The following is a 13,178-nucleotide window of genomic DNA, read 5'->3' on the forward strand; positions in this document are numbered from 1 at the left end:
CAGTGCCTCCCAACTCAAGTTTAGGGTTGTGAATCTTTCTTTATCATCATAGCCTACCAAGTCATTGCCTCACACTGTAGTCTGGTCACCAGTTCATGGAGTGGGCCCCCCAATAGCCTTCTTGTACACTTGGAACTTAAACATTGTAAAAGGCAACAGCATTTACAGAAAACTTGAGTGGCCCAAAATACGCAGTTCCATTCACCTGATCTCTCATCGCCGACAGACTCAGCAGCCTTGCCAGAAAGCACAGGCTCCCACTAATTCGCTACCGACCTGCCAACAGCGTGCTGCCGATCTCTGGGATATAAGAGGGCTCAAGCATTCATCATCCCCCAGTGGGATGTTTCACTCTCCCCTGACTTTGTTCTGGATGTTTGGAAATAGAACGATGTTGATTACTTCTTTAGAAGAAAGTGCCACAGCCACTTCCTCACAGTCCCATGGCCAGCCTCCCAAAATGCACCACATAAATATTTATTATAGCATAACCGGGGTCAACCTGAGTTCATTAGTTTTTCTGATTATCCCCGGCATTTGATGTGAGAAGGAGATACTGTAAATATTTACTGAGTACTCCGATCAGAAAGTCTGGCTTTGGCTCCAAATGGCTCACCCACATCTCACCCACAGGCGAGACAGGCACCAGCGCACGTGCACTGAGGGAAAACCCACAGGGACATGGTGGAGTTGCAGCTGCAAGCCAGGACAGCCACTCTGAGAAGGAACAGCCAAACAGGAGGTGCCCTGAGCTCTGAGTTTCTATAATGGAAGCACCTTTAATTATTCATAAACACGAGGGTTTAACACTATTTATAGTATTAAAGTTAATCATTTATTTAGCACAGTTTCTCCAAACGAGTTCAAGATAACCTTTATAATGCTCATTAAGCAGCAACTTATAATAATTAGTGCTTGTTCCTTTTCTGTCTGCCCAGCTAGACCATAGACATCCCAAAAGCAGGGCCAGTATCTGACTGGTTGACTGCTTTATTTCATGTTTAGAACAGTCTTTTACATAGTAGGTGCTTAATATGTATTGGTAGATGAAATACGTCAATTAAGACCTTGGCTTTTCATTTGACTTCTAAAAAGGCACTTAGAAAATCAAATATATATATATTATTTCAAGGCTTCCTTCAGTTCAGGTAGGTTCTGCTCCCAAATTTGGGTTACCTTAAGCGTCTTTCTTTGGGGTCGTCTAAAGAGACCTGTACAGAGAATTAGGAGGCCTGGTACTCTTTCCACCACTGACAAGCCGTGTGAGTCAGGCCTAATAATCTTAAAAATGAAACACAAATCCCCAAGCCCACCACTCTAGTAATATCATTGCATTTTTAAACAGGTCTTAGAAATGGAAAAGTCTGGACTTAAAGGGCTAACATTGACTTAGACAAGCACTGACTTAGATCATTGATCAAGAGTTTTTCATGTGGAATCCTTGGATCCCCTAGAGATTCATGCTTCTAGGGCTATGAAACCCCCGAAATTGTATGCACAGACGCAAACAATACAAATGTCACTTACATCTGGTAAGAGAGATCACATAGCCTTAACTAGACTCTCTAAGGACTCCATAATGAAAATAAAGTTAAGAATCGGTCTGTTTCTCTAAGAGTTGGGATGGTGGTGGGACAGATTAACTCTGGCCTGTTTGGCACATAAATCCATGGTGAACATGCGCACCCTCTCCTAGCACTGGACACACCTTCCATCCTCTATCCCTGCCTGAGGTTTGCTCCCACCCTGGTCTATTAGCCCATCCTCCCTTCTGTATCCTGTGCTCCCAAAGTGACGAGTGGCTGCACTGGCCAGGACTGAGGACCTGCAGATTGATGCATCACTGTGGGCCTTTCCAGCCCTACATTCAAGCCTATGCCTGGCCTTTTCCTTCTCATCTTTAATTGAGTGCACAATGCTGTACAAACATACATTTTACATTTGCTACATTCTAAAGCAATAGTCTATTCTATTCGAATCTGCCTGTGATGCTGGCTTTGTGGAATGTTTTTGAGAGAAGGAGTGCAGGTGTCTCTCTAGGACTATGAGGGTAGTGACTGCAGGCCTGATTGCCCCATTCTGTGTAGAGCAGAGTATCTGCATGAGTAGTATCAAGACTTGAGACTTGAGTCCTATAGCCCAGATTCCAGCCAGGAATTAGTAGGGGGAGATCAGCTGGATGCATTACTAGCAGTTTCTAGTGGCTGTGTGTCAGCATCCATTTAGTGAAAGTGCTATTTGTCTTGACTCTTCTGCCTGCCATTTAATTGTTAGAACACCTGCCCTTCAAGTTCAGACTTTTCCATTTCTAAGACCATTTAAAAATGCAATGATATTATTAGAGGAGGTGAGGTAGGGGATTTGTGTTGCTTTTTAGAGGTTATTAGCTAACACCTTAAGTTGTCACACTAAACCAAGGAGAGTCAGCTACTTGTAAGTGGGTGAATAATTTTATTTCTGTGGGCTCTTGTTTCCTAAGCTCTACGATGAAGTGGTTGGGTTATAGTAAGCAAATAGACTTCAACTCCAGTGTAACTCCGGGTGCCTAGCTCCACGCTTCTGAAACTGTATTGTGTATAGAGATCCTCCAGGATCTTGTTCAATGCAGATTGTATTAGTTCATTTTCATGCTGCTGATAAAGACATACCCAAGACTGGGTGATTTATAAAGAAAAAGAGGTTTAATGGACTGGACTCACAGTTCAATGTGGCAGGGGAGGCCTCACAATCATGGTGGAAGGAAAGGCACATCTCACATGGTGGCAGACAAGAGAGAATGAGAGAGCTTATGTAGGGAAACTCCCCTTTATAAAACCATCAGATCTCATGAGGCTTATTCACTACCAGGAGAACAGCATGGGAAAGATCTGCCCCCATGATTCAATTACCTCCCACTGGGTCCCTTCCACAACATGTGGGAATTATGGGAGCTACAATTCAAGATGAGATTTGGGTGGGGACACAGCCAAACCATATCACAGATTCTAATTCAATAGTCCTGGAGCAGGGTTTGTGATTCCAAATATGTCTATCAAACTCTCAGATGATACCAGTGCTGCTGGTCCATGGAGCACATAGGTAGCAAGGTTCTAAACTACTGTATCAGGATAATGTTGAGGCTAGTCTGGACCCATCAGGAAAAAGTAGCAGGACTAATGAGAAGGAAGAGGCAGCACGTGAATTTTTAATACTCAGACTAGATGTTTCTAAAGGAAGCCTTTAAAGTCTAATACAGTCATTCTCAAAATTGGTCCCCTGACCAGCAGCAACAGCATCACCAGGAAACTTGTTAGAGCTGCACAATCTTGGACCCTCTCATGCCAGACCCTACTGAATCAGAAGTGGGCTCCTGCAATCTGGAGTTTAACATGCCTTTTAGGTGATTCCAGCACATGTTCAAGTTTGAGAAGCATTCATCAACATACAAGTCTTCTACAGAATAAATGACTTTCAGCTCAGGTCACGAATATGCACAGCTTCAGCAAGAGAGACAGGGGTGTTGTCCCAAAGGAGAAAAGAGGTCTAGATAATACACTTTGATGGAGGCCAAAAACACCCCTCCCTATTTACTTCATATTCAACTATGGAGCTCTGATAAAAAATTATTAAATATTAAGAGCACACTTCAATCTTCTCTGGTATACCCCAATTAAGTTTATTTTCCAACCCACAAAATGTAACATGGTAGCATGATCTACTTGTCATTCCCACAGCCTAGGGAATTGCGCCTAGTGAGTTTTGGACAAAATTCCATTTTGTTCATAGCTGGCACGTGAGCTGACTCTCGAGCTTGACCAACTGCTCCTTCCTGATTGGACTGTTTCCATATTGCCTAGACATTTTAAATAGCAAGTTCCAGAAATAGTCGAGTGCTGAAACCTTGGGTTCAAATAGAGTCCTGGCCCAAGAAAAATTAATGACAGTCCAACCACCTGTACCTTCTTCAAAATGGTAGAAAAATAATAGATACATCAAAAAGTAGGAAAGGACTCTCTCCTTGTACCCCATCTCCACTACTCTGGGAAAAATACTAAAAATCAAGAAAAACAGCACTCAGGTGTGAAACAGATTATGAATCAGCTGGAGGCAAAGAAGTTGCAATTCTATCCAATTACGCCAATTTAATTGGGTGTTAAAATCCTAGGTCCCAACAGTAGTTTCTTGGCCAGACAGAGGTCTGTATTGAGAGTGAGTAGCACCTCTATTTGTTAGGAAATGTGATTTCGGGCTGGGGAGGGAAAGCAGCACACATTGCTTAGAGTACCCCAAGATGGGTGCCATTTTGACTTTGAGGAATCTGAAGCCTGGTTTGGATGGTGAAGACTTCAAAGTTCTTCTCCAGCACTTGAGAGAGCACGGTCTGAAGCAAGCCCCTCCAAATTCTTATAGTCCATGGGCTACTAGGGAAAGTTCTATATTCAGTCTCTCCCACTCACTTCTTGTAAGTCTCAAATCAACCCCCAAATATGTAAAAAACTGGACACAACTTGAATGTCCAGCGTGAGAGAAAGGTTGAGAGACTTATGCTACATGGATAACATGGTGACCAGTGAAGCCAGCATAAACATTCATGAAGAATTTCTAATGGCAGGGAGAAATGCCTGTGATGGAATGTTAAAAAATGTGGGATACATGATTGTGGTATGGTGTGTTCTCATCAATGTCCAAAAGGACATAGAAAAGTACCCCGGATTCATAAGTGACTTCCATTCAATGATGGATTAACAGGCAATCGTATTTTCTCTGTCTTGTTTTATTGCATTTTACAAAATGCCACAACGTCATGTATTATTAATTTATTTCCTTTTCTTTTCATTTTTGAGACAGAGTTTCGCTCTTATTGCCCAGACTGGAGTGCAATGGCATGATCTCAGCTCACTGCAACCACTGCCTCCCAGATTCAAGCGATTCTCCTGTCTCAGCCTCCCGAATAGCCAGGATTACAGGCATCCACCACCATGCCCAGCTAATTTTTATATTTTCAGTAGAGACGGGGATTTACCCTGCTGACCAGGTTAGTCTCTAACTTGTGACCTCAGGTGATCCACCCGACTTGACTTCCCAAAGTGCTAGAATTACAGGCATGAGCCACTGCGCCTGGCCTATTATTTTTTACACAGAAACAATAAGTTTAATTTAAACAAATTTGCTCCTAGTTAGATTGGTCACTTTAGTTTGACTGGCCTGTCCTCTATACCTGGCTCACACTTTTTTCTTTCAAACCTTCTGCTCCAAACCATTCCTTCACCTGGCAGAGTCTCCTTGCTCCTCTCTGCCTACAAAAACTTTCTCCATCCTTCAGCCTGTTGGGTCCTCTATTCTTCCATGGAAGCCACTGGGACCATTCCAGTTGTACAGCATCCCCTCTTCTGAACTCCTGTACCACTGTTTCATCCACACCATTTGAGAAGCCTTGGAATGTGAGAATATTTCACTATCAGCCTGTCGTGGGGCCCAGGCATCAGTACTTTTTAAAACTCCCTAGGTGGTTCCGGTATGTAGCCAGGATTGAGAATCACTCTAATCAAGTCAAAAGTCACCTCCTATCTATACAGTAACCATCTGTCCCAGATTTTCTGTGCCAATTCTATTTCAAATGTCTGTCATTGATCCCACATAAACCACAGAAGCTTCACAGAAATCCCAATGTTCCAGTGCTTAACTGTCATTATTATTATTATTACCATATTAACCATGTCTCTGAGATGCACTTGGATACCAGACCGACGTTACAGTTTTTTGAGTGGTTCAGATATATTTGTTTTGAGTTCCATAGGGATTTAGACCAAAAAAAAGAGACACCAAATTAAATTTGTGTTTCAGATGAACAATACGTACTTTTTAAGGATGCATATAGCCCAAATATTGCATGGGAGATACTTATCCTAAAAGTTTATTCAATGTTTATATGAAATGCAAATTTTAACTGGGCATCGGTACTTTATCTGGCAACACTTGGTTCAGAAGAAGGATTTCTGTACTTGAGAGCTTTTACTTTTTTACAGTGGAGCCCTCATATAGGCCAGGCTTCACCCTCAAAGTGGCAGAGTTACTGACTGCAGAATAGACTAACTCTAGAATCGGCAGGGGAAAAGGCCCAGCTTTCTAGGTTCTGTCCCCGAGGGGGCTTGTTAGTAAAATTTTACTTGCAGAAATACAGATAAGGCCAAAATATAAGTATTACTTCCAGGTTGCATCTGGAACTTGAAACTCAATAGTCTATATGGGCAGCGGCTCAAAGTACAAGGTTCTGGAGTGAGATCATTCTAGATGCGGCTCTCACCTCTCCCTGCCAATGTATGACTAGGGGCAAGCTAACTAACTTCCATAAGCCTCAATTTTTCTCCTGTGTAAAATGGGAATACTAATGTGTTTATACCTAATTGATTGGTCTGAAAATTAAATGAGATCATGTTTACAAAGTTCTTCGCATAGTGCTCGGTGCATTATTACTATCATTAATATATAAGCAATTTTTTCATATTCAGCCAACAAGCAAACAACATATACCAGGCGGCTTGCTGCTGCTCCACCCAACTACCCTCTGGTCCTTATCTGACCACTTCTGATACAAGCAGACCGCAATGCCTGGGAAGGGGGCAGGAGAGAAGCCTGCTACAGGAAAAGAGGGTGAGATTCTTTTAGAATTTGAAATTGAAGACTGCTTAAATAAGGCGTATCCCGGTTGGGTTGGTGGAATTTTATGCAAAGAAAAAACAAGTGGCTGACCTTTGTGAAAAGATGTGAAAAGATGTTACACACCTGCATGTGGTCCTCGAGCAAGTCCAAGTAGAAATGAGTGGCCAGAGTCATCACACACACTGAGGTCTTTGATCGGCCCCGACTGCTGGAACCAAAGGCCAGTGCAACTCCTGTGCGTTACTTCTTCAAATTCCTGCAAGTCAAAAACCATGTTTCACTTCTCAGCAATTGTTTCTACCCTGGGGCAATTCAGGATCACCTCTTCTGATGCTACCCAGAGCCACCCCTTCTGGAATAGCAAGACACTAACCAGACTCAAGGTTTTGGTTTCTCAAAAACAAGTCTGAAAAATATCACCTGGGACAGCCCCCCAAAAATGCCGGCCTGCCTGCTCCCTGGCAGTCCTTAAAGAGACACATCAGCTGCCAGTCACTGTCAACTTTCTGCCCAGACGGAGACAAGCCACCATGTGGGGAGGAGAAGGAGACCATGCAGCTATACCAGGTGCTGGGCACACTGTTTCCACACAGATCCCAGGAGGGGACTGAAAACAGAGCCTAAAGGGGAAAGTGGGCATGAGGGAGTCAGGAGCCCCAGGAGCAGGTGGCTTCAGGTCATTCCTCCAAGTTCATCTTCTCCTCCAAGAATGTTGGATTATTGGGAGCTCTCGAGACATGTTTAGGGAAGCGGGTGGAGAGTAGGAAGTCCTAGCCCCATCAGTACACAGGCAAATCACCTAACCTTTCTAAGTCCCAGTATCCTCCTGTGAAACAGGGATAACGCTTTCTTTGCTCCTCTTACAGTGGCTGAGAGGGTCACAGGAGTTCACAAATGTGAAAGTGCTTGGCAGACTATAAAGCACTGAAGATATTCTGCGTTTTGCTATTACATCTCTTTCTTCACTAGAACAAAGCATCTATGCAGATGCTGAAACAGACAAAGTGAGGAAGAACTCCACGGTCTCCCCTCGCCTTGCAAGCTTAAGCCAGGAAGGCTGTCCAGGAATCCACAATAAACAACTGCCGCTGACCTGTTCTGTTTCCCGCACCGTGGACCTGAGTTCTTTTCTAAAATCTGTTCTGTAGCTGGGAAGGTAAAGCTGGTAAGCCTCGGAGGGACACAGGGGGTGGCTAAGGAAAGCCGTGGGCTGGTGACGCTCTATGAGTTAGGAGTAGAAAGCCATCCTATTTGCTAAATGCAACTCAGAAACAGGATTGACCCTCTTCGTCTCTGCGCCGGCTGTCCACCCAAGTGAGGTGACAACACAATGCAAAGGCTGGGGGCTGGTCCTGTGGTTTCCCATCTGGTCTTGTTTGGCTTTTGGAGTTTGGCTCCTTTGACAGACACATGGAGAACAGCCTTGTCATTTTGAATCAGACAGTCGGCCTTCATGTACATGAATACGTGTGAGATTTCGCACATTTGCTAGAGGAAAGAGGCCATGGAGCGGGAGAGAAGGCACATTTACATTCTCTGCCAGTGTTTGGTTTTTTAAAGAAAAAAAAAATAGACATTTCACAAGGCATGCTATAAACCAAGGTCAGTTTTTCCCTTGCATAGTATTGAAGTTCGAATAACCCAAAGCAGGAGAAAAACCTGATTCCAATCTGGCAGGGTTGGGAAGGCCCACCTGATTCATTCAAGAGTATTTTCTTTCCTTATTTACTCTGCCTACTAACATTTCACAATGAGCCCTTCCTCAATGTGATTTGGGGGAAGGATGGTATTTGTATGCTATTTTTAAAATCTATTCTGAGTAATACAGTCTATAACCCACATGCCAAGAACCAAAAAATGAAGTGTCTTGAAAGCAGAGGTGAGTATTTTAAAATATGGTTATTTTTACTTTTCTGAGTTATTTAACTGTTCACAGTAGGCACAGATTGCTTCACAAAGACAATAAAATAATTGTAAAAAAAAGAAAGCAGTCATCATAAAGACTGCCATGGACACAAAGCTACATCACTAATGACCATGCAGCTGGAGACGGGAATGAGAAAGAGACCGGGAGCAAACAGTGTGGTTAGAAGGACAGCTATTACTCTCCAGCCACCCCTTTCTTTGACATGGGAGATTCCTGTCATTCAGAATTATTCTTCTCAGGGGTCCCCACCAATCTTAGCCATCTTGAGAAGTGCCACTGTGAAATTAGCTAAGAGGCATTCTTTTCTTTCTTTCTTTCTTTTTTTTTTTTTTTTGGAGACAGAGTCTTGCTCTGTCACCCAGGCTGGAGTCCAGTGGCGTGATTTCGGCTCACTGCAACCTCTGCCTCCGGGTTCAAGAATCCAAGCAATCCTCATGCCTCAGCCTCCCAAGAAGCTGCGGGTACAGGCATGTGCCACCATGCCTGACTAATTTTTGTATTTTTAGTACAGACGGGGTCTCACCATGTTGGCCAGTCTGGTCTTGAACTCCCGGCCACCTAAGAGGCATTCATGAAAATGGAACAGTGCAGTGTGCTGGAGTTGACCAAAAACTTCCAGTTAAGTAGCTCCAATAACCCTGTTGGATGACAATTATCATCCCAATTTATAAGGGCTCAGACTGACATTCAGAGAAATGAGAACATTTTAGCTCCCATAGCTAAGAGGGAATAGAGCTAGGACTTCTGATTCCATATTCCATTCTGCATTCTTAAACTTAGGCAGGCACCAAAACTGCTTTGTAGTTAAGCCTGCAAGCTCTCATGCCAGTTGGCCTGGGTGCAAGTCCTAGCTCCAGTCCTCACTTGTTTTGCTGACCGTGGGTAAGATACTTCAATTCTGTGACTCTCGGTTCACTCATCTATAAACTGGGGATGACAATAGCAGGGCCCAGTTCACAAGGTTGTCAGGGAACTTGCATAAAACGATACATATGTAGAGAGCGCTTAGCCCAATGAAGGGCCCTCACCAACATCAGCTCTCATCACTAACTCTTTCCCTTTCACCCTATCCTGCTCATCATAAAGAAGACCAACACCTGTGCTCCAGGGTGTGTGTGTGTGTGTGTGTGTGTGTGTGTATGTGTGTGTGTGTAATTAAAGCGATCCCTGAACTTGAGAATTATTGAGCATAAATGCATTCAAACTATTCATATTTTCCATACTATTAAGATTTCCTGGCATGTCAATCTTCTTTGCGGCAGAAATCAATAGTCACTGTACTTACTGAAAGAGGTCTCTCCAGACCAAAACCCCTGTGTCCCAGGGCTGGGAAATTGGCTCCTAGGAAATAAACTCTGGCCTGCAAACTTTTCCAGACTTTCCCCAAATCCCCAGTTGAGTAAAATAATGAGTCAGGCTCTCTAGGACATTGTCATACACCTTTTGGGGCAGAATAAAACACGTTAAAATAATTCCACAACTGAGGAAAAGATATAAAGAAAAAATCTGGAAGGGAGGAAGGGAAGTAATGGTTATCCCCAAAAGAATAGGATGTCTGTAGGGGCAAGGATGGTGACTTTTAGTACTTATACATTTCAGTAATGTTTGAATTTCTTACTACAACTATGTATTATTTTATAATGAGAAATTTTAAACTGACCCCATTCCTAGGCTGGCGGGAATAGGATAGGGAGGGTAACCTGTAGAAACTGCCCCCAGACCTTTCTTAACTGAGAAACTCTTAACTTTTCCTACAGGAAGCCCTTCCAGGTGCAATTCATTATCTCGACCTTTGCAACAGTGCCTACCAATGGTATAGCACTTCATTCATTCAGCCTTTCATTTGTTCATCCACTCAACAGCTATACTTTGAACAAGGCCCTGTGGGAGGCCCTGTGAGGCAAAGACAAGACAAGTGAGTTGCCTTTCACACGGTGTGTGGGCTGGCAAGGAGATCCACAGTAAACCCCCAGTCCTGGACTCACCCTTACGGCGTGTGCTTGGATACAGATGGGACAAGGCCCAGAGGGGCACATGCTTGAGAGACTGGACCCCAGTCCAGAGGTCTGGGAAGGCTTCTCTGGGCAAGAGACCTTGCATCTGGAAACTGAAAGATGAGAAGCAGCACTGACCAGGTGAAAGGGGTGGCAAGAGCAGGAGTGTCTGGGCTGAGCACCCAGGCAGGCACTGAAATGAGAAGAAACAGAGCTCACCAAGGAAATTTGAGGGAACTCAGCCTGCTGGAGGAAGGGCCAAGGCGAGATCAAAGAAGCAGGAAGGGGCCAGATCACCTGATGCTTTGCAGAATGTGAGATTTTAAACTTTACCCTAAGAACAGTTCGAAACCACTGAGAGAGGTATCCCCGAGGACTCCATTTGTTCTCCACTGTCTTTGTTCACTTCCACTCTGACACACAAGTTCCTAGCTCCATGCCTGGCAATTAACAAGAGCCTAATAATAATCAGCTGGACAGCTGAATCCAGTCACCCTAGAGAGGGAGAACCTGCAAGCAAAGACCATGACCGCACATCTGACATCTCACCTCTCTCTCCCTCCTTTTGTCTCCCCTGATCCAGGCCTGCAAGCTGAGAAGTATACAATCCTCACAACAAGGAATGATTGGCAATCAGATGCAGAACTAAGCTATTTCTTTCACCACCACAGTCCTTCCAAAATGTTCCTAACTGGCATCAGATATTCTCATCCTGACCAGTAAGACAACCCAATGAAAACTGGTGACTCAGGAAGGGTAAGCATTTGTCAAAGGCTGTACAGCAAATCCCCGGGTGCTCTGAGAGTCATGTCTTGGCCAGTTGTCAAGGGCAGTGTCTCCTATCTCATTCCTCAAATACATATTTCTTGGCTTAATTATGTGAATTTACTTTTCTTCGGCTCAAAAAAAGTAGGTATAGGGGCATTTTCAATGCTGCACACAACTGAAAGTAGATTGAAACCATTCTGACCTCAAACAGAATGTCAAAGCAGTTGGGTTTCTGAGCAGCAACAGAATACTTTTTATAGAATGGGAAGTCAATTGAGAAATCATAAAAAATTAGAGTTGGGAAGGACCTCTGTGCTCACGAGGGTCAGGTCCCAGGGGCTGCTGCAGAATTGTTCCCTGTGGTGAAGGGTCTAATGCTTTGTCCACTCAAGTTTTAAATATCTCAACCAATAGCTCGCCCCTGGGGACGCCTCTCCACAGGGCAATAGATCTTGCTGTCAGGGCTTTTTTCCTGCTATTCAATCTCACTTTTCCTTTCCTCCGCTTCATCCCATTTGTCTTTGGCAATAATTTAGACAAGAGTGTGCTGACGTTTGAAAACAAAAAGCCCTGTCTTTGCCTTCAATTTCGTTTTTCCAGACCCTTCTACCTACGGAAACTTCAAGATCTGGCAGGGAGACAGGGAGGGAATGAGGACGAGAGGCAAACAAACAGGCTGGCGTGGGTTCTGGAAGAAGCTCTCAAAGGGCCAGCCCCCAAGGCCTTGAGCCCACAGGTGGACAGGAAAAGAGGGCACTGCTGCCTCCGGAATGTGTAGGTTATAGGGGACTTGACTCTCAAAGGCAGAAAATCACCGAGTTTTCTGGGCAGCCCAGAGCTCAGCCACCTCTTGCTATGACACATTAGACAGAAGGTGGCAGCATAGCACCAGGCTCTGTGTGCTCAGCGGTCCTGTCCGTCGCAGCACACCCCAACTGTTCCGGCTTCCAAACTCCACAAGCAACAAAACCCAACCGGCCGGAATGCCGGGCTTAGGCCAAGAGTGAGCTGCAAATCAAGGCCCTGGCCAGTTTTTTAAGTCAAATCCCAAACAGTTAGGATTGTGTGAGCAGAGTTCATTTTCTCCCCCAGAACATCGTGCAGCCAGAATGGAATTCAAAAAAATAACTGCGGTCCTAAACAGCGGTGTTTGTCCAAGCTGATCTAAACACATCAAGTTACCGTCTCGTCTGGTGTTTTGTGCACAAATTTTTGTGTTTAAGGAAATTTGGGGTTAATGCTCTTTTTTTTTTTTTTTTTTCTTTATTCTTTCTAGCCCCTAGCTACTTATTTCTGAATTTGTCTCTGGTTTTCCTGTTTCCCTTTGCTCGATTTTTTTTTTTTTTTTTTTTTTTTTTTTTTTTTTTTACTTATTTGGTAGTGTTTGCATGTGGTTCTTCTGAAAGCAAGGATCCACAGGGTATGCATTTCTGACTTGGAGCTGAAGTCCTGCTGGGGAACCAATTATATGTACTACCCACCAGGGAGAGCGTGATATTTTTTATTACTTTCTAATTTGAGGTCTTGAAACGGCTTCAGTGATCAGAACATTCTTCTGCTTAAGAACCTAAAAGAACCAGTGAAAGGATGCTTTTGATTTGTATTTCATTTAGAATGGTCCATACTCACCAAGTGTACTCCAAGGATTTCCATGGGGCCTCAGAGGCTTGAAGTGGGGAAAAGCAAGACAAAGACAACAACAAAACTTTCTCGCTACTTGCCTTATCATACTGGGAAAATGCTGGCTACTTGGGGAAAGTCTTTGAGAAGCTGGTGAACTGAGAAAAAAATGGATAGAAGATTTAGAACAAAACAATTTCACTGGATTCTAAGTCTATTTAAACTACAGT

The 13,178-nt window shown here is 43.8% G+C and overlaps 1 long non-coding RNA gene across 1 annotated transcript in view; it reads right to left on the reverse strand.

Moving 5' to 3' along the window:
• Positions 1 to 13,178, reverse strand: part of LOC105466903 (uncharacterized) — a 103,492-nt gene that overhangs the window by 83,403 nt on the left and 6,911 nt on the right. The window contains exon 2 of the long non-coding RNA XR_011607421.1: positions 6,763 to 6,895. This is a non-coding gene — a long non-coding RNA (uncharacterized lncRNA). The remainder of the gene's footprint in view (positions 1 to 6,762; positions 6,896 to 13,178) is intronic.

Source organism: Macaca nemestrina, chromosome 9 (genome assembly GCF_043159975.1).
Source record: "Macaca nemestrina isolate mMacNem1 chromosome 9, mMacNem.hap1, whole genome shotgun sequence".
Lineage (NCBI taxonomy): Eukaryota > Metazoa > Chordata > Mammalia > Primates > Cercopithecidae > Macaca > Macaca nemestrina.